General features: G+C 39.1%; 1 long non-coding RNA gene across 1 annotated transcript; it reads right to left on the bottom strand.

The window, feature by feature from the left end:
- Nucleotides 1-15,592: 15,592 nt before the first annotated feature.
- On the bottom strand, nucleotides 15,593-19,594 carry LOC120323344. The gene is made up of 2 exons (XR_005563692.1): nucleotides 19,405-19,594; nucleotides 15,593-16,311 (listed from the first exon to the last, which is right to left on the bottom strand). It is a non-coding gene; the product is annotated as an uncharacterized LOC120323344 (long non-coding RNA).
- Nucleotides 19,595-20,436: the final 842 nt, after the last annotated feature.

The following is a 20,436-nucleotide window of genomic DNA, read 5'->3' as shown; positions in this document are numbered from 1 at the left end:
TAAATATATTTTTGAAAATATTATGTGATCCAAAATATGTGTTTTTCAATTTTTCATGGCCTGGCCATGAGTGATGTACTTTATCCATATTCATAACAGTGTACAAACTTTCTATTCATAGCTCTCTCCACAGCATAAATTTGGGTGGGCATGCTGGAATTTCCTTTTGCGGCATATGGTAATCCTTTACCTGAGGGCTTGCTCCAAATAAATGTTTACATTCCTCTGACAGCTCACTTGAAATGTAAAGGAATAAGGTATGTGAGTCTTCCATTAAATAACTGACTGCATTTACATGTTCAGGGGAAGAAGGCACATAGCGTTCCTACGCTGGACTGGCTGCAGGAATGTCCAACCTTGTTTCCTCTCATAAATATTTCATAATAGAAAGGATCTTAAAAATATGCCAATTTAAACTGCGGATTGACCCTTCCAACTCCAGGCACCATAGCTAGGAGGGACTGAAATAAACACCACAAGTAAGTGGTGCCTGCAGTGGGCAGTCATCTGTGGAAACCACAGCCTCCTCTTTGGTCCTGGGGACCATCGTTTCATTTGGAGGCTATTCCAGGGAGAGCTGGCTGAAAAGGACACACATCAAAGGCGCAAAGAAAGGTGGAAATGATCTGGAGAAAACTTCCTAGTCTGGGATCAAGTTTTATTTTATTTCACACTGCTCAAGCAAATAATGTTTTTAATGATGTTCATGAAAGAAGGTCTCGGCAGCTAGGGATAAGCATGCTGAAGCAGTAAATAGGAGAAATGTCTATATATGGTATATATATCCAAATACTGAAGTAAACGTGCCACTGTTTGCTTATTAGAGTACCAGGTTTATTCAAGCTTCCATGATTCCAGCTAGTCACATGGGGTTTCTTTAACCTTTTAATCATTATTCACATCATCAGGGCTATTTGCTTGGCCACCCTCCTTCAAGCTACTACCATACTGGGGCTGGTAGGTTACCCAAACATCACCAAGAGAAAGAACAGCACAGGAAGTCGGGAGCTTGTTATTCCACAGGAATCCAAACCCACAGCTTTCTCTAGTCACTCCTGCCCACGTTCCTTGGCAATTTAGCTCTAATAAGATATTCTTCAGCTGTATTTGATATCCTTTACTGAGGGAACATGCTGTTTAGCCCTGGGAGGAAGGTAAAACACAGAGGCTCTTTCTCCTCTGTTACTCGTGTTCCTGCACAGTGAAATATGTCACTTTTCCCAGTTATGAGTCCTGTGTTTCCCATAAGTGCTCACTGACAGCATATTTTTTACTATTCCTCTCAATTGCTATCAAGATCACTGTCAGGCCTCTCTAAGTGGGCACGAGGAGATTGTGCAAACTGAGCAGAAATACAACTAGTACTGTGTGGGGAACAGGCTCTCTCAGCGTCCTCGATAGCCCAACAGGAATGAGGGTTTGGACACTTCGATGGGTGGACACTTAGGTGCAAAATGGAACACACTATTAACATGGCTCCTGCCTTTTATAGAGCAGGAGCAGAACTTGCTGGAACAAGGGGAGTAACTGGGGAGGAGCAAGGGTGGAGTATGCAAACTAGAACCATATAGGGAGAACAAGGGGAGAAGTATATCAGCAACTGGCCAATAGAAATGCAGGGTTTGAAGGCATAGGGAAAATAAGGGAAAATAGGGGTACAATGAAAGGGAATAATACAATAACATAGTATAATAACATAACAAAAACCCTAAAACACATTTTCTCAAAAATCAGATCCCAATATCTCCCCCCTGTTTGTTTTATAGAAAAGCAAATTTAAAGAAAACTTTCTTGAACAAGAATTGATTCTTAAGATACAAAAAAGTATATAAAAAATATATATAAATAATTGCACTGTTTTTTGGTAACAGAGAACATTAGTTATAGTTTTCTTAGCGAGTCTTTGGGTCCCTCAATATGACAAAAGCAATCAATAAGGAAAGGAAATCAAGTTATAATAAGGGTAAGTAAATAAAAGGGCAAATAAGCACAAGGGAGTAACACAGTTTGTCTGAGATGAGTTCTTTGAGGGATTATGTTTTGGTTATAGACAACAGAGATTTAAAGAAGTAGAATTTTTCATTTAATTTACTTTATCTTCACTTCTTTTTCCACTACAATCTTATAACATATTCTTTTCTCTTAGAACTACTGCTTGCCAATTGTCTTCCTTCTCGTACCATCTTTTGACTTACTTAAACTTTCTTTCCTTAGCAAACCACTCTTAAAGCCTTCTATTTAATAACATTCTGTATTCATTATTTTTAGTAAACCACTCTGGGAGCTTTCTATTATGTATTTTTTCTTTATCACCTTCATATTTCACTTACAATTCGTATAGATGCTGTCCCAAATTTTCTGCTTCAGATTTTGGTGTGTAACGCTTTCTTTTTTGTTATTTATCTATCCTCGTTCTAATGAAAACTTTTTTCAAACTGATATTTTTAAATGTCAAGACAATCTATTTCGTAAAATAAAGTCAATAGGATATTGTCACATTGTCAGGGTCATCAGGGTTCTTCTGTCAGATTGTCAAGGTTCAGATTGTCAGGGTTCTTCCCCAGCTGCTCATCTCTTATATTAGATGCGAGGATCAGCCCACCTTGCGGTGAAATATCCACTGTTCAGCTGGGGGCGGCTGCTGGAGTGCTGCTCTCTATTCCACAGCACCAGTGCCCAGGTGGGCAGGCGAGTTCCTTCAATATGAAGGACCTACAATCCTGCACCACATCTGGATGCCATTTAATGCAACCTGATTGGAGAACGGACCTCGAGTACTTTCCTCGAGATCCTTAGTCAGGGATATTTACCTTTTAGGGAATTTACGAAATAGATTGTCTTTTTTGTTTTTTAAATTTGAAGGACAGGTTTGAGATGTAAAAAAGGAATTTGATGAAGCGGTTTAACATGTTATTGGTGATGAAGTATAATGTTTTTGTGTAGATGAGAAGTGAAAGGGGAAGGAATCGTGAGAGAATATTATATAACAGGGAACATTTTAACAATTGATAGCAGTCAGCTGACATAACTGCTTAACTATAAATTGGTATGGTAAAATAAGGAAACTTCTTAATTCTTCCACTGACAGCTTTTTAGAATTGGTAATGCAACATTAGGCCTATTCTTTAAATTTCAAGGATATCCTATGCTTTCAACTTGACTATAACCATTCACGATTTTAAGCTGTGTACTTTTAAACTGTTAACTTCATCAATGAAAAACTTTTGATAACAAACAATTCAACAACTTGTGATAGCCAGGATTACCTCAACAATTTAACCTTGGATAGCAAAACTTTCAACTACAATGAACTTCTAAACCATAAGCAATTTAACAACCTGTAGAAATTTGCTGGGATAATTTTCAACTGTGATTTGAGGTGCCAAAGTAAAGAAAATAAAGATTAGTCATTAATTCAAGGAGAAGGAAAAAGAGAATTCATGAAATTAAGCAAAGGTCATTAACTAAAACTTATCACTCTGCACTCAGAACTTCCCATGAGGACTGAGGTCAGGGATAATTAAAATATCATCATATCTCCCATTATGCATTCTACTTTGTAGAAGCTTGTTGTCTGTGACACTTTGCACTCTGACATCAGCAAGTGAAAGAATAATTCATCCTCCATCTCCTGTATTTATTTTTTACCTTGCAAGAATGCAGAAGCTCTTTTCAGGAGACAGTGGGCCACCTGAAGAATCATGCCCACAAAACTCCAGTAGACTACCTCCAAGAAGACGACTAAGAGCCATCCCCTTGAGAGTCAGCCAGTTCTCTTGTTCCACAATCTGAATTACCTCTTCAATATGCTCACAGGGAGAAGAGTTAAATATCAGCCTTGAATGCTACTTTTCAAAGACAGCCATGTCATTACTCATTTTAAAATAAACAGCTCTTGCCCTGCCCAGTAGGATGAGCTAGGTGTTTCTTGTGCTATCTATAAATTGGTGGGTTTGTCTGTGTTCTCTCATTTCTTTCTTTCCTATGGATAAAGGTCAGCAAAAGAAGAAAAACCTTATTTATTGGTATATAGGTTTGTGGCAAAACCAATTTCCAGCATTTAAATCAGAAAATGATTATATCACTCACCTTTAGTTCAGCAATATTTGGACATGGTCAGGCTTCTGTTGAATACCTTGAAGACATGATAAGATATAATCTGACCACAACTGTGTTCCACTGGACTTATGTTTGTAGACCTACCATTTTCTTCCTCTTCCCTCGTATTTCTATTTTATTTTTTCCCATTTTTCTTTCTTTTTTTTCTCTACTAGAAGTTTGTCCTTGCTCTCTCTTCAACTATTTTATAGAAATTCTGCTTTCATGCACTATTCCTCAGTCAAGATAGTTCAGCAGAGTAAATCTTTTATCAGGAAAACAGGAAATTACAGTAACGACACATCCCTAATAGCCAGTTTAAACAGTGAGGAGTTTAAATGGATCATAGATCCTTTTCATAGTTCATCCAGACCCATTCTATGAGCTGGCAAAAAGAGGAACTTCTGCAGACATCATTACTGGTGGTATTAATGATCTCATCTCCTCTGACGTAGGAAACACAGCAGCTGGTGGTCAAGGTGGCTGGGAGCAAGGAATGTACTGTATTTTTTAAACAGAAGACGACTAAATGACCACACAGTCAATGCTGCTAGTTTAGAGGGGAAAAAAAGAAAAATCCACCTTTGCTTGTGTTTCTGCACCATCCTAGGAAAAGTACTATATATGTTATTTTTAAAGGAGCCAAAATATCCTTGTGCTTTGTGACACTTTTCACTGTAAATTCGAAGTGAGTGATAGGAACTATGTAGCAAGGGTTCATGGCCTGAAATATCTGTTTTATTCCAAGACAGCCAGCTCTGTTCAAGCTGCTGCTATTCTATAAAATGTTAGAAGAACCATCAGAGCACATACCCTGACTACCTTCTTCATATAGGTCCATGCTTCTACCAGGACAAACGAGTGCCGTGTTTGATTCATGTCATGTGAAAGAGTGTAAGTGAGAGCAAATTTAAACATAGTATTATACTGAGTTACCATAATAATCTCTCAGGTCTCTGAATTTTAAGAAGCAATGCATGTCAGATCTGGATCATGGAAAAAAATAGAGTGCTGATATGCAGGAAAAGCAATTCTCCAGGCCCTGTTTTTTTCATGCAGAGATTCACTTCATGATGGCAAAGGAGTGTTTCAGCTCATCAATTGACTGATTGTTGCAGTATTTGTCGTTGTGGCGCTTACTTGTTTTGCTAAAGGAAATGCTTTCGCAGGGAGCGCACACACAGCCTGGTACAAACCGGAGTGTGCCCACATTCCTGACAATGATGGTTTACTTAGCAGTGCAGAGGGAGACTGTTTTCAGCTGGCTGGTTAGAGTGCCCATTTTTTCATGAAAAAGGAGAAACATAATACTATGAAGAATCATGGACATGACCTGCCTGATTTCACCATCAGATCTAAATTCTTCCAAAACAAAATACCTCAAAACTTCCAGTGGGCAACAAGATGTGCATATATGCACTGCTGTGGTAGGCTGTGGAGTGGTTTTTCATGGTGACTTTCAGCTATCTCAGTGTTACAAACGAGGCACAGTAGCCTTAGGTACTGATGGGTCTCCTGGCTGTTATGGTGGCATAACTTTTTTCTCCAAAACCTCTGCTTTATACTACATAAGAGTTTTGTACTTCATGCATTAAACCCCTAAAGGATTGGATGAGGATATTTGCAGGTCATTTTAGGGGATGAGATGGCTATGAGGTGCAGCAGGCTGGGACAGCTCACCTAGAGGGAGAGTGATGGTATATATAGGTAAGGTTTGTACAACGAGGAAGAAAGTGGAGAAGGTGAGGGAGAGGGTGTTCACACAAATACTCCACCAGCAGAACAGGACTCAGTTTAAAACAGATAAAAGTCACTTTACAGAGCAGGCAGTACACTTATAAAACATGCTGACACAGGAGTCATGGTGAGGAGTTAGACAAAACTTCCAGGTTCAAAACAGGATTAGACAAAGCAAATTAGGTCCAAAAAAGACACCATTGAGAATGGGAAGAGAGGGATGTGCCCTAGGGTATCCCCAGTCCAATAGATATTTTAGTGCATTTGTAGAAAAGTTAATCTCCTTAGGATATCTTCTTCTGCAGAGCAAGTCGTGGAGGATTCTGTCTCTCCCCAGTGGCCCTTTGGCGAGCTCAAGGAGGCTGATGCATTTAGGCTAAGTTAGCTTCAGTTTACACCTCTCTCCAGATAAAGAAAATTTAACTTAAGAGTCCACGATGGAACTAAAAAAGTTATAGGATAGAAAAAGAAGAAACCAACACTATGACCTATTTTTAGAGGAAAATAAATGCTCAAACTCCAAAACATTCGGTGTCAAATTTTTCTCCCATATCAACGATTCCCTGACATGAAGCCAAAGTTCAGCCACAGTGGCTCAGCTACATCTTTGTCCCCTTGTGATAATAGGATTTGAGAAAATTGCACGACTGAGGCAAAAATGGCCAGTATCTTGAGTCAGGTGCTGTGTACTTTTCCCTGCTGGGAAACAGCGCTGCTAGCCTTGTTTCAGCTGGTGAACAAGAACTAAGGGGATCATAGTTTTTACATCGGTTTCAGGAATGAGATTATAGCCTTTGACTAGGAAATTACTTCCAAAATTCATTTTGATCCATTTCTTTGTATTTATCAGGACTAACTGCTTATCTTTGTTCACAGTAACCACAAATTCCTTGACGAATGGTAATCCATGTGTAAGCTGTCTGATAGATAACCTCTTACTGGAAACTGTACCATACATAATTATGACTCAATCTGAACAATAACAAAAACTGCTTTGGTGTTTTGATTTGTCAGCTCTGCTGTGTAATATCAACACGTCTTTATAATCCAGGGCAACAACGCAGACCGCCTCATTTCAAGTTTTCTTCCCATCATTCTTTGCATCACAACTGCTAAATTGATTGGCATTCCTCTGCTTCTAAACTGCGTTTTGAGAATTAGCTGAACTGTAATTAGCATAATTTATCATCTAGAGAGGAATCATGTTTCTAGGCTTAGATTATCCCTGGCTTCAAAGTGTGGAAAAGCTACATGTATATAAACATAATATATTCATAGGTAATAATATGTATGCATAATATAATACTGTATTACAGTGATCTGTGACACTAACCTCTTTATTCCACCCCTTATCCACTCTGCATGATTGTGGACTCCCCCCTGTTGATGGCTACTATTCGGTGGAAAAGAATGATAGAAACATTCCCTTTACTGATGGGACACTCCCTTGTCTGCTGGTCCCATGGGAGATCAAATCTTCACCCTCCCCCTCTGCATAATATGGTGATTTGGGCCTCCACTTCTTCCTAGGAAAGATATTTCATATGGAAGAATATTTTCCATACTTATTTTTGTCTTATTCTTACTGAGCTGTGGCGTTCAGAGTAGCCTGTTGACTTTCTGCTTCATGCCTTGCTGTGAATCCCAGATTAACACTGGTTGCTTGCTAGTGCTGCAATTTATTGGTACAAGGAATTTCACCAAGTTTACAATTCCGAGAAGTCTGTCTCACATGCTAACAGGGAGTGAAGGAAGAAACTGAGCATGAAATGAAAAACATTCCCTTGACTACCCTAGGTACAAACTGAATTTTCATTGAAACTCATCACAAAAAAGTCATCCAGGAAGGAACCAGAAGTAAAATTACCCATAGGCTTACTTTGACTGAAACAAGTTATGGGAAGTCACATGCAGAGTCTGACCAGCAGATCAGAGGGGATGGTAACTTCCAGTAGCAGAGTGGGGAGGAGGCTAGGGCACTCATCTTTTTTTTGGCACAGCTGCAGATGGAAAAGAACATGCATCCATAGACTTGAGCAAACACCAGCCTCAAGAGAGGAGATGAGAAGAAATACCAGAAGAAATGCCATATGGGCATGTCAATGTGCATGCAGTTTCTGGCAAAATATCTTGGGCTTGCAGTGAACTTACTCCACTCAAGGCAACAGGAGCTTTGCTAGTTACATCTGTGGCAGAAATAATTCTGAGTTCTGAGGACAACTTGAAATGTATTAAGTGAAATGACAGTTTATCACACATTGTAGGATGAGTGTCAGCTTGCTAAACCACATAATTAGATCATGTGTCAGAGCCCTGAATTCTTACTTATGCGTCTAAAGAAATAGATTGTATTTCATAAGCACTGGGAATCCAGGCATCTCCTCTTGACTTAGTAATTCCAAAGACAACCATAAGGTACCCAAATTTTGGGAAAATAAAACCATTTATATGGCCAAGGAATCTACTTATAAGTGTGTTTGTGTTATTCTTTAAGTCTGTGCAACTGAATGCAAGGAAATAAAGCCCATTTGGAAGAGCAAATTTTAAATATTGCCTCTGTTATTTAAAAATACTACAAAAACTGTAAGAATATTCAAATAGACTAGAATCTTAGAGCAGCACAACTACAGTGCTTTGGATGACTGTGGTAAGATCTTAGTATAGTGATGGTTAAAATTCTTCTTGGTACATAATTACTTTTCTACAGAACAGAAACCTGTTATTCCCATCAAATATAAATTAGTCTCTAATTTTCGAATCTAAAAGGTGTGTCAATCACTCCAGCAGCTGTTATCTTTCAGATACATGTAAGTAGATCTTACAGCTTTTATGTTTAGTCATAAAAGAAATTACTCGAATAACCAACAGCAATCTCTGAATAATACAATGACATTTTGCCTCTTCATTAATTTTACTGTATCTTTCACGGTGTCTTTAGAGGTGAAACTGCCCCACTGTCAGGGACGGAAAATTTTACGGTGGTTTTGTGCTCTACACTCAGAAGTTTCAAGAGAGTGAGGCTGAGAAACTACCCTCACAACTTCATGGTTTCTAGATTTGAATGTGCTTGGCAATGGAGACCCAGCTGTGTTTACCCATATCAGTTACCTTGCCCAAGCTCAGTGTGGAATTGGTGTGGCAGCACTGTAAAGCACTGTGGAGCACTGTGTAGAGTGTATGGTGTAACCAGAGCATGCTTCAGTGTAGTGGGGGCTCTTGACCTTGAAAGGAACAGACAGAAAAAGAGACAGGGAATGGGAAGGGTGTAGCTCCGAATAATAGAAGATATAAAAAAAAATAAATAAGTAAACTCTCTGCATGTACTGCACATACTTAGTCTTTTTCATTACACCAAAACTATGTACAGTATACCATAGAATGTTCATTTTTACAGACCAAATTCTAGATATTACAGTACCTCATTTTCCAACCCTCCTTTTGTAATCTCTTTTCCATATGTTAGGGAAGCCAGTGGTAAAGAAACAGATCTGCGCACAAAGTTCATATATCAAGCACCTGAGCGTAATAGGTGGGAAAGGAAGCTGTGAAACGCTTTTATCACTTCCAGACCAGACAGTGTCTCAAAGTGTCTGGAGAAATGAGGGAGCAGTAAATTGTCTTTCCTCCTTTATGTTGCCTGCAGAGGCCTTGCGGGGAAAGCTGTGCTGGTTGAAATCTGGAAGGTAATAAGATGTTGTGCGCCTTGCCCAGGCAGGTAGTGTTCTGACATTGGGTAGGTTCGCCTGGCCCCTATGCCCAAACTTTTTGTTTTCTCTCCTCTTGTTATATGATGTCATCAGGCAATCAAATCTCACCTGAAAGTTTGTTCAACCCAATATATATTTATTCAATCCAGAATTTAATCTAACCGTTTCTTTGAAATATGCATTTCTTTGGATTCCCCTTCACCAAGTTTTTTGTATGTGTACACATATCTATATATTTGTGTATATATACGTATATACATATATAAAAATGTATTGTGTGTATATCTGTATGTACTAATACACATCTGCATGCACACACTTATAAATGTAACAATCTATCAACCAAAGTAATATGTTATCAGGGACCTGTCATCTCAGGGACTGCTTGCCACTGGAAATACATGAGGGCAGCATGATGTTCTTACTAGCCTTCTCCCTCATCTCTTCCTCGTACCTTGACTCACCATTGCTATCCCCTGTTTCAGCTCACTAACGCTGTGCTGGAATACTGCTCAGGTCCTTGCAGACCATGTTTAAAGTGGTGGCTTTTGGAGCAGAATTAAGTGGACTCTTCCTAGCTGAGGAATCTGATCATGCATTTGGTAGTGTTGTCTCTTGCTAGAAAAGGAGGTGTTGTTACATGAATAGGAGGCCTTTCCACCTTCTAGTGTCTGTGATTGAAAATTAAACAACTAGACTGCACTGAATCCATGAAGTTCAGATGGAGAGTGAGGAGCTGGAATGGAAAACCTTCCCACGTATAAGTGTTTTCTCTTCCAAACTAACTGGCTCAAATCAGTTCAGTATCAGTGAATAAGACAATTAAGGCCTGAATGGGAAGTCAGTTATGGACAAATTTAAATCAAAATATATTGTGGCTTGACCCTATGCCTAAAATGTTTACATCTATATTTGAATTGGAAGTTGCTTGTTTCAAGCAACTGGTAGGGTTAGCATGAATTCAGTTAAGCAAATGTATTAGTACTTGCTAGGCTGAAGACTAAGACCTAGATTCAGTAAGTGATCTCCTCAGATGAGACACAATCATTGGTCATGGCAGGTCCCAACCTAATGTGCCAAAAAGATGCTATCCGGAGGGTGAGGCAAAACATCTAATTTTGCTTCATATTTGCATACATGCACTAGGCATACATATCTGGCTGGTGACTATATGAGCTGACTCTTGGCATCTTCTTAAAACATTATCATTCAAGCATTGAGGCTGGGTTCACAGGTGCAGCAGGTCAGAGCAGGTCACAGCCTAATTGCTTTGAAAGTGTCTAATTTCCAAATGCAATCCCTCTTGGCATTTACTTGACCACTTTCAGATCCTGCAAGTGCTTCTATTCTGTAGATTTCTAAACCCCTATGCAACATATCTCAATCTAGTACTGGTCTGCTTCTCTCTTCCTATCTGGTAGGTGTTCTTAGAGCACTTCTACTAATGAAGTATCACTACAGTAGAAGTGTTACCACCTTTTTGCCTCAGACAATATTCACAACCACCCTCCTCACTGAAGCGCAAGAAAAGCTCTGAACTTCAATGTGAGAGGATCAGTCTCAATTCCATCCTCTTCTGAAAGGCCTTTTCATGTCCCTAGCGTTCAGAGGTGAAGACCATAGACTGCTATGCAATAGCAATAGACTGCTTTGATGATTTGAATAATAAACTACAGTGAATAACCACAAGTTCATTACATCAGAGAGAGGGAACGAACAATTTTACAGACTCTTGGGTTGGGTGTTCCCATGGCCGGGAAAGCATCTCACCTGCTGTAGTTCTTGACTGCTTAACTATGTTGCATGGAGGTTTTACCTCTGGGAGGGGTATACTGCTTTTTGCCACAGACTGTCTCAGAACATCTAATACTCATGTGGTTTAATGGTTATCCAGGAGGCAAGAAATGCTCCATCCAGTTCATAAAGGCAAAGGAAAGGAATTAAACTTCACATCCTTCTCTCCTCTGGCGCTGTTTTTGATACCCCCTTATTATTGAGGAAAGTTCACAATGGCCATAATCTGTGTGAATTGAGCATTGTACAGGCAAGTAGGGATGGAAGAGAGTTCAGAGTAGTGAATTCTGATTAAAAAAACCTCCAGTTGCCTGCATTTTGAAGATTGGGAAGAGGTAGAATTTCAGATAATATTTCCTCTGGTTTATTTATGCCCACATTGGCTTTTTTGGATCCGGCTAGTAAGGATTTAGGCCTCTGCATATTGCGAAAGGAGGATAGGATTCTTCCTTTTCAGGCAGTGGAGTTGATTAAGACATCTAAAAGAGTAAAGCCACAGTATAACACTGAAAATCCCATCCTGAGGGAGCAGGCTTCTAGGAGTTTAATTCCCATTGATTCACATCAGTCTAGGTGCTTTTTAGAAGTTAAGTCTGCGGCCTTAGGTCTCTCCAGGGCAGTGACCAGCTATTTCACCTGGCTGCAGAGCAATATCTGTTCCTAGAGTTTATAGTAATAGTGAATGCCACGGAAATCAGCAACTTACTGTCAATTTAAATATATGAAGTATATACCATCTGGTCTTGAAGCATTTGTTTCTCCTGTCTTTCCCCTCTGCATGTACTGTTATGCTTCATCTGAGAGCAAAAGATTCATCACTATCTCCCTCCACTGGTAAATTTTGGTAATTTCTTTTCCAGAAAGAAAGATATTCAGACATACTACCCACTATTTTATAAAGTTTTTTCCATTAGAGGGAAGAGAGTAGAGTGAGGGATTGACAATTTTAAAAGTCAAATACGCATTAGAACATGCATTCATTTCTGAAAAACAATTCTCATTTATTATGTAATTATTTATTTCTATATAATAGAATTACAGGGTTGAGCCAGAGGCTGAACAGTAAGCTCAGGAAATCTCTATTCTAGCCTCCTGCTCACAGCAGGGCCAGATGTATGCTCAGATCCGGATGCTCAGGACTGTGTCCACTCAGGTGTGGCAAATGCCTGAGGGGTCTCATTGTCCTCAGCATGAAAGAGCTTTTCCTTACATCCAGCCTGAACATTTCAACTTGTGCCCCTTTGTCCCTCAGCCTCCCACCATGCAGCACAGTTAAGACCCTGGATGCCTCTTCTCAGTCATGTGCTCACAGGTGCTGATCCCTTCCCCAGGCTGAATCAGCCCTATTTCTCCACCTCCTTGCATAGGAAGAATCCTCTGTTCCCAACACCTTCGAGGCTCCTACTGAGCTTGTTCCAGTCTGTCCATGTCTTTCCCACAGAGGTCCCAGCTGAAGACAGCACCTACATGTGGTCTGACAAGTGCTGAGCTAAAATATCATGTAATCTAATGTCTGTGCTTCTATTAATATAACAAAATATCAAACCTGAGAAAGATCTCATTGTCTTTCTTCCATGCTCACATAAGTGGCTAAATTTCTCTCTTTCCAACATTTAGATGAAGGAAACTTCAGTAGCTAGCTGATGGTCATAGGGGAGTCACCTCTCCCCAGCTCTGCCCATGGGGAGAAGAACTGATATGGCAGCCCTGGCCCTTTACAGGGTGTGAAGCCCTTTCCTTTAAGGGTGTGAAGAGGGGATGGGCCAGAGCAGACACATTCACTTAAGCGTATGTCTTTTGCTGAAAAACATGGAAAATATGAATGTAGCTCAGCTGAGAACACAGATCGCACAAGTCAAGGTCAGGATTTGCTGTGGTTTCACTGTTTCCCGGTAGAAGTTGCAAGAATTTCCATGCTTTTCTGATCTGAATTTCATTTGGAAAGTATGTAAATGGCTATTTTCATTGCTCGTACAGGCTTAGTCAGAAACTCATGCTGAGGAAGACGGGCATTTTCCAGAATTTTCACCAATAATAAAGCCATCATAGTTCACTCAAGAGATTCTAAAAAAGAGGTTTGACAGCATAGCTGTGGAACAGCTTTGTGTGGCAGAGCTACTGGTTGTGACAACTCAGCATGCGTTACTGGCAAGCCTGCACGAGGTAGCAAAAGCTATACTATTGGACTCCAAAACATCCTTGTTACTAGCTGTGAATTTTATTGTATATTTTGTTTCGACACCCTATTATCCTCATGACTTGCTGTGATTTAGTCAGCAACATGGTAATCTAGATAATAATAAATTGCCAAGAATAAGATATTTCAAATGGTAAAGTAGTTGCTAAAAGATGATAATTATTAAGTGTTCAAGAGTATGCAGTTTTGGCAAATAGATTCAAAGACTGTGCTCAGGTAGAGTTTGTAACTAATTTCAGGGATTAAAATTATGTGTTTAACATATGTGTATGTATGCATATTGAAATACAGAGAATAAAATTTGAGGGATAATTTATTCAGAAATCTAATTTGACAAAAAAAATTTTCAGAACCACCTCTGAGAATTGCAGGTCTTGGTCATCGTCACTGTCAATGAGACTGAAGTGTTACTCCCGCTAGTTACTCTAGCAGAAAGTCATCATTCATGAGATACTCAAACATCATCACATCTCAAAATCTAGATGTGCAAAAGCGGAGAGAGAAGAGAAAGAAACCCCTATTGGAAGCAGAGCAAAAGCAAGTAATTTTGGTGCCTGTGGTGGAGTATAAAGTAGGTTTTCCTCCTACCCCAACCATCAGCAGGCAGCAAACAGCACACGCAAGGCAGCATCAACAAAACTGAAGAATCAGATAAGTTTGGAGAGGGGATCTGATTATCTGAAACACATGGGGAATCAAACTTTTCAGATTTCTTTTTGTCAGAAGATGACTGAAAACTTCATTCACTGCTCCTTAGTATTTGTTTCCTTGTGGCAAAGGAACAGATCTGTCTCCTGCTTTCTCCGTATTGTAATTCTCTATCAGGTGATCAAAGATGGTCCCTCTGGGGACACAACACTACAGTGTTCTCAAATCAGGCCAATAAATAACAGGCAAGACAGAGCCCTGTAACTATTTTTTTATGGGTCCATTGCTCTGGGCTGAATATTAAGCCTGTAGTGAACTAGTTGCTGGATTTCTTACTATCCCTTTTTAATGTCCTCAGTCTGATGATGTTACTGCTGCCTCTTTCTGTGATAGATCGAAGTCCTAGAAAGAGAAATAAGCCAAATCTAAAGGACACCATATTTAAAATTCTTGTGATATGAGGATCTATCTCCTAGTCTTTCACTGTAGAGTCATACTGTTCAGAAGCCTCAACATACAAAAATTACATTATTTTACAGGTGAAGATTAACTGAATTTGATTGAATTCATAGATTGAATCCAGGAAGAAGCCAGTACATTAAAACAAAAAAAAAAATGGACGACACATTAATTAAACAACAAGCCCCCATGTATTGCTCACCCTTAAAAAAAGATTATTTTTACTCTTATTATTTACCATTAAAAATGGTAAATGTTACATTTTAAACAAATAATAATACAAAACCCTATATTTATATTAACAATCTGAAGAATTATGTGAGAAAATGCTTGTTCTAAGTAGAAAACATTTACTAGTAAAATGTTTCTTTCATATGTTGCAGAAAGAAAAGGTATAGCTGTCTGAAAGGCAAAAGGCAAAGTGACATTTTCAAGGGACAAGGTACATACAAAATTCAAGCTGGGACCAATATTTCCTAGTGTTATTGTTTTCCTCTCTGTACATTTCCTATGATATGAATTTCTTCTTAATAATATCCTCTAGCAAAATTTCATACGAAGCAACCTAAATTTGATAAAAGTAAAAAATATATTATTCTTAAACAAGAATACAAGGAATTCTTGGCAAGAACACTTGCTCTCTAACTTTTAAATGAACGTACCTGATCATTTGATACGAGGTAATCTGGGGACATGTACTTCTGTGATAACCTTTAATGACACATAATAGAGATTACATATGTAACCAGACAACACTAATGGTACGTTTTTTTAACTATGTAAAACTTGTTAAATGGGCAAGTGCTCAGTCCATGTGGTTCATTTCTATCTGTATTCCAATCTCTTTTTTCTCCATCACTTCAGTTCCTAAATATTGCTGAATTTTATTGGTTCTGGGCTGAGATCCTGTCTAATGTGTCTGAGTACATTTCAGCACAGTAGGACTCCAACCTTTCAAAAAAGTACATTATACTTTATTCAATATACAGTTTATAGTTTATGTGACAGATGATACGTTAACAGAAATACATTCTAAAGGGGTTTTTTTCCAAAGAAGCAGAGAAAATGAGAAGAGAGTCTGAACAAAATCCCATTCTAAACAAGCAGTGAAAGGTCTGTCCAAGTCCTGCCATGAGCGGCTCTGAAACACATTATAGCACATAATGTTCTCTATGACAGGATCCCACAGACATATGAGAGAGCAAATATTTATTTCACAAATTTGGACTCTGTGGTGGAACATAAACATTTTGTATGTAGCCTGTAGCTTGTTATCACAGATCCAATGTTACATTTCTCAGAAATCAATAACCTAGAGTGCACTTTGTACTGAGATCCAGGGTAGGCAAGGAATAATAAGGCTTTGTTTTTCGACAATAATCCAGATGCAAGTATAGGTGTATCCCCCAGGAGCCTGGTAGAGAGTCCTGAGTACCTTGACTGCAGGCCAAGCCTGTCGGTATTGTACTGTTTATGGTCTGTTCCTTACATTCACAGCCAGGCCTGGAATCTGCTCTGTCTGGACGGTCCAAGAGAGCTGGGTGTTCTTGGCCAAGGAGCGGGTGTTTTTCCACAGCTGGGACAGGAAGGACTCAAGTGGGTACTCATGAACAGAGAAGAATTGGACAGGTTTCTGCTGCTGGGAGGAGGTAACTCCTGGTCAGTGGTAAGCTGTCAACAGAGGAAGAGACATACACACGTGTTTTTCATGGAAGAAAAGACAGGAACTTTGGTAAGGACCACACTCATTTCTCCACTGAAAAGTCTGTGAGACACCACCTGGAGGTCTCAACTGGCAAACATGAGGGATTTGTTGTCTCGCATGTTTCCAGAGATATTTCTACACTGGGAGAGAATGCCAAATGCTATCTCTAAAAACATTTGAGATTCACTGGAGTGAATTTCATCTAATACCATATTACCACTAATTAATTTACTCAGTTTTTTTCCAGTAATTACAGGCACTGCTTCTCCACTCACAGGACACCTTTTGAAACATCCCTTTGCAGTGTTGGGTAACTGAAAGCCATTCAGTCTCTGACCACAAGAACTATCTATTTTATAAGCTGAAAAAAAATACCCCTCGGTATCACAAAAATCCTATCCAACCCACTCTAAACCCAAGTGTATATTGGACTTTTCAAAAACGTATGGCATGAATTGTATAAACCGACTACCAAAAAAATGACATTTTTTGTGTTAAATTATTGCACAGGAATAGCTACAAATGGCTTTTTGAGTTACTATACAACATAACAGAAGAACTATTTGTGATTTTGTTTTCCACAGATCAAGTTCCTCTAACCTCTTCTGAAGCAGCCATGAACAAATTTTACAGTTTTTCATGGTTTGCTGCAGCTCACCAGATCACTATCTCTGGTTCAGTCCTATTTGTTAGATGTTCTAATTTTTGGCTGCAGTGGTGGTACCTACTGCACAAATTAGGGCAAATTTATGAGCTTCTCTAACCTACGATCTCCAATCCATGATACTAAACATTTCTATTACCTAGACTTGGCCAGGAACAACCCACCCTTTCTCAGTTGCATGCCATGAACCTCAGGAGAGGTAAAATAAGGCACTAAAAAACCAGTTGTACTAACTTTATAATGCATGTGGGAAAACACCAGAGGGAATATTTGAAGGAAATTGAAGGGTGTTGGTGTTTATGCAGGCATCCAGAGAGGCATTGACTTCACTTCAGGACAAGAACCTGGCTCTCTATTACCTTGATTGTGCGCAAAGTCCAAAGAAGGAATTAATGAAACTCCTATCCATTGCTAACGCCTCTAGGGCCCTTTGGATTAACAGAGTAAAAAGAATCCCATGTTGTACCTTGATGAGAGAAATGGCACAATGAGATAAAATCTATTAGACAACAGTATTAAAACTTGGATTAATGCCCATTAATATAAGGATGAGTCAGGACCTGGCTCCTTAAGGCTCCCAGTGATAAAGGGAGGTAGTAAGCTCATAAGAGCATCCAACATTATCTGAGATTTGAGTAACCTTTTGGATGCCCTCTTCCTATTGACTATAGTAGCAATCTGACGGGCTTCTGCAGCTCTTCAGTGTTCACTCTCATCTTTACCACCTTAAATAACTTGTTATTATCAGGAAATTTTGGTACTTCACTTCCCAGCCATTTTCCAGAGTATTTCTGGAGATGCTGAGCACAGATGGATGGTGGCAGAATACCATGGATGACATCTTCTGTTGTGAAAAGCTGGCACAGCTCTTTGAGTATTATAGTCCTTTTTGACCTCTAGAGACACTGAAGCTAAGTATAGAACTGTGGGTCATACCAGCAGTTATACCACTCTGCCAAGAAATAACCATTGATAATGTCTTAAAAATGTGTGTCTCTCTTCATGCCCCTGGATAGGTGGAGTGAGAGAATGATAGGGATTTACAAAGCCATGAAAGGTACAATAGATATAAATAAGAAATTATATTTAGAGTCTTTAGGTTGCTTTTTAAAGGTTGCACGTGTCAGTAAACATTGTGAAACTGAAACAGAATTGTTGTTTCTAAATATATACAAAGGTATAAGAAATTTTTCAAAAATCGTTATTGTTTTTCCTTCCCAGTGGTTTTAAGCACCTAGTCTGGGACAAGAAACACGTGCCTGTCAGAAGTCCAGAGCATAAAAATTTTCTTCAAGGAAATTAAATAAGTGCTCAGTTACTCATGTCATTAGCACATCAGTAGGAAGATCACCTAAAACTGTCTAATGGAACTTCAGGAAGTCAAAATCATGAGATAATTTTCTAGCTGTTTTTAATCATTGTTTTTGTTGTTGTTGTTAATTGTGGGTGCAGCAGATTATCTGTCTTGAAGAGGATTAGAATTTACCTTTTAAATACACTCCTGAGACATAGTATAAGATACTATAAATGTTTCTTGTATAGTTTTAAGGTTGTTCTTTTCAAAACTTCTATGACTTCTACAGATGTGATCATAAATTAATTTCAATGAGGTTAAATGAAGTGTATTTTCACATACCTTAAAATAAATTGCAATTCTTGTGATTAAAGGGAAAACTTATTTAGATGAAGAGAGTGGTTAAAGCTCTAATTTAATATAGGTTTAAACCAATTTAAAGATCACAGACCATCTGGATAAGCTCAGATGCAGAGAGAACATCTTGAATCAGTCTGCATCCAGGTGCACAAATCCAAGAAACTTAAGGATGTAATGAGTGATTCAGGCTGAATGCTAGTCAGAGGCTGTCAGATATCTAGTTCTCTCTTTTCTCCATCTCTCAGCTTCCAGCCTAGAGCCTTAGCTGGCAATTCAACCTGTGTGCTGCTGTTCTGCTTACAGTAAGCCAGTCATCCAATACTACATTGTGATATATGGTAAGAGAAACCATCCTGCAGATAATGAAGATTATTTATTCCTCAGCAGTGTGCGTATGTGTATGTACGTAGTGAAAAACAGAGTGTAAGTGATATGAAGAAAGAGGAAAAGACAAAGAGAGAGAGCATGAAAAGATAGCATTGGCTATTGATTAATATTTACTATGAGAACAGCCCCTCGACAGAGAAACTATTTTCCCCATCAGACTGCTTTCACATTTTTTTCCAAACTGCAACCTGAAGAAAATAGGAAAAAAAAACACCCTCTATTTTTCCAGATCTCATACCAGGATGCCAGTCTTTTCCTAGGTCATCATATCAGCCTTGCTGATTGTTCAGCCCACTGTGATCTGCGTAAGTTGTTTTAGCAGTTGTGTACCAATAGCAAACATTCACCTCTTACCTTCCTGTGTCACTGAGCTTCTCTCTTTGCCCAGGAACTCCTGGCCAGCTGCCACAGACAGTAGATTCACCGTCTTGACTCAGTCATATTTATTAACTCAGTCTAGATAAACACAGCTGATCAGCAGCAGCCAGTGGACCTTACTCAGCTATTTTTCCTGACAAACTCCATTGTCATGGGGTGCTCTGTGTTATTGACTTGGAGGGTCACTATCTCTGCAGAGCTCTGGAGAAGGATGCAGTGTCAGAAAGTGTGAAGTGTTAAAACACAGGTCTCCAAAACAAGCCCTGTGAGCCTTCACAACTCCTAGGAAACAACCTTTTTCCACATTGACTGAATTAACAGACAAGAGCTTAATTAATTCAGTGGTTCCAATGGAAAATCACATTTCTTGGCTTGCCCAAAGAAAGGAAAGGATGTGAGTTTAAAGAAGGAAAAATATTACAGCCAAAAGCGCATAATTATCTTCAAGGAGAGTGATTAATTGCATGAGAAATACATAGACTGAAAGACCATGTAAAAATACTTAGTAAACACCTAAAACTTATTCCCAACAAATTCCCTTGAACATAACTTTTGCCATATTTGTCAGTTTTGCTTTAGTCTTAAAGGTGCAAGAATGTCTTGTATTGAGGCCACAGTTACAGAAAGGATGAGTGCCAGTGACTGATATGGGTACTTGGGAGATCTGCTGCAGGTAATAGAGGTAATTACTGTTCTAATGATGCTTCTCATCTGCAGAGACTCTGGGGTGGGCGAAGGTACATTAAGCTCACATTTACCAAGAGAAAAATATTGAGAATCAGAGAGCCAAAACACTGAGCAAAATGATTACCTCCTGTTGTCTGGTCTGTTTGCTAACTCTCTGCCGCTGCACTGAGTTACTTGTCTTGCATTTTTCTTTCTAATGACACAGCTGGCTAGATGTTTTCCAGAATTGTCTGAGTGGGAATATTAAAGCTCTGCTAAATAAGTCCTGGAAGAGGAGTGCTGATTGATGGGTGCTGATTGGTGAGCTACAGATATCGCCAG

This window comes from Pipra filicauda, unplaced genomic scaffold, assembly GCF_003945595.2.
Source record: "Pipra filicauda isolate LSUMZ 115617 unplaced genomic scaffold, ASM394559v2 scaffold23_size5868930_pilon, whole genome shotgun sequence".
NCBI classification, from domain to species: Eukaryota; Metazoa; Chordata; class Aves; order Passeriformes; family Pipridae; genus Pipra; species Pipra filicauda.
This window is presented reverse-complemented; position numbering and strand designations above follow the sequence as displayed.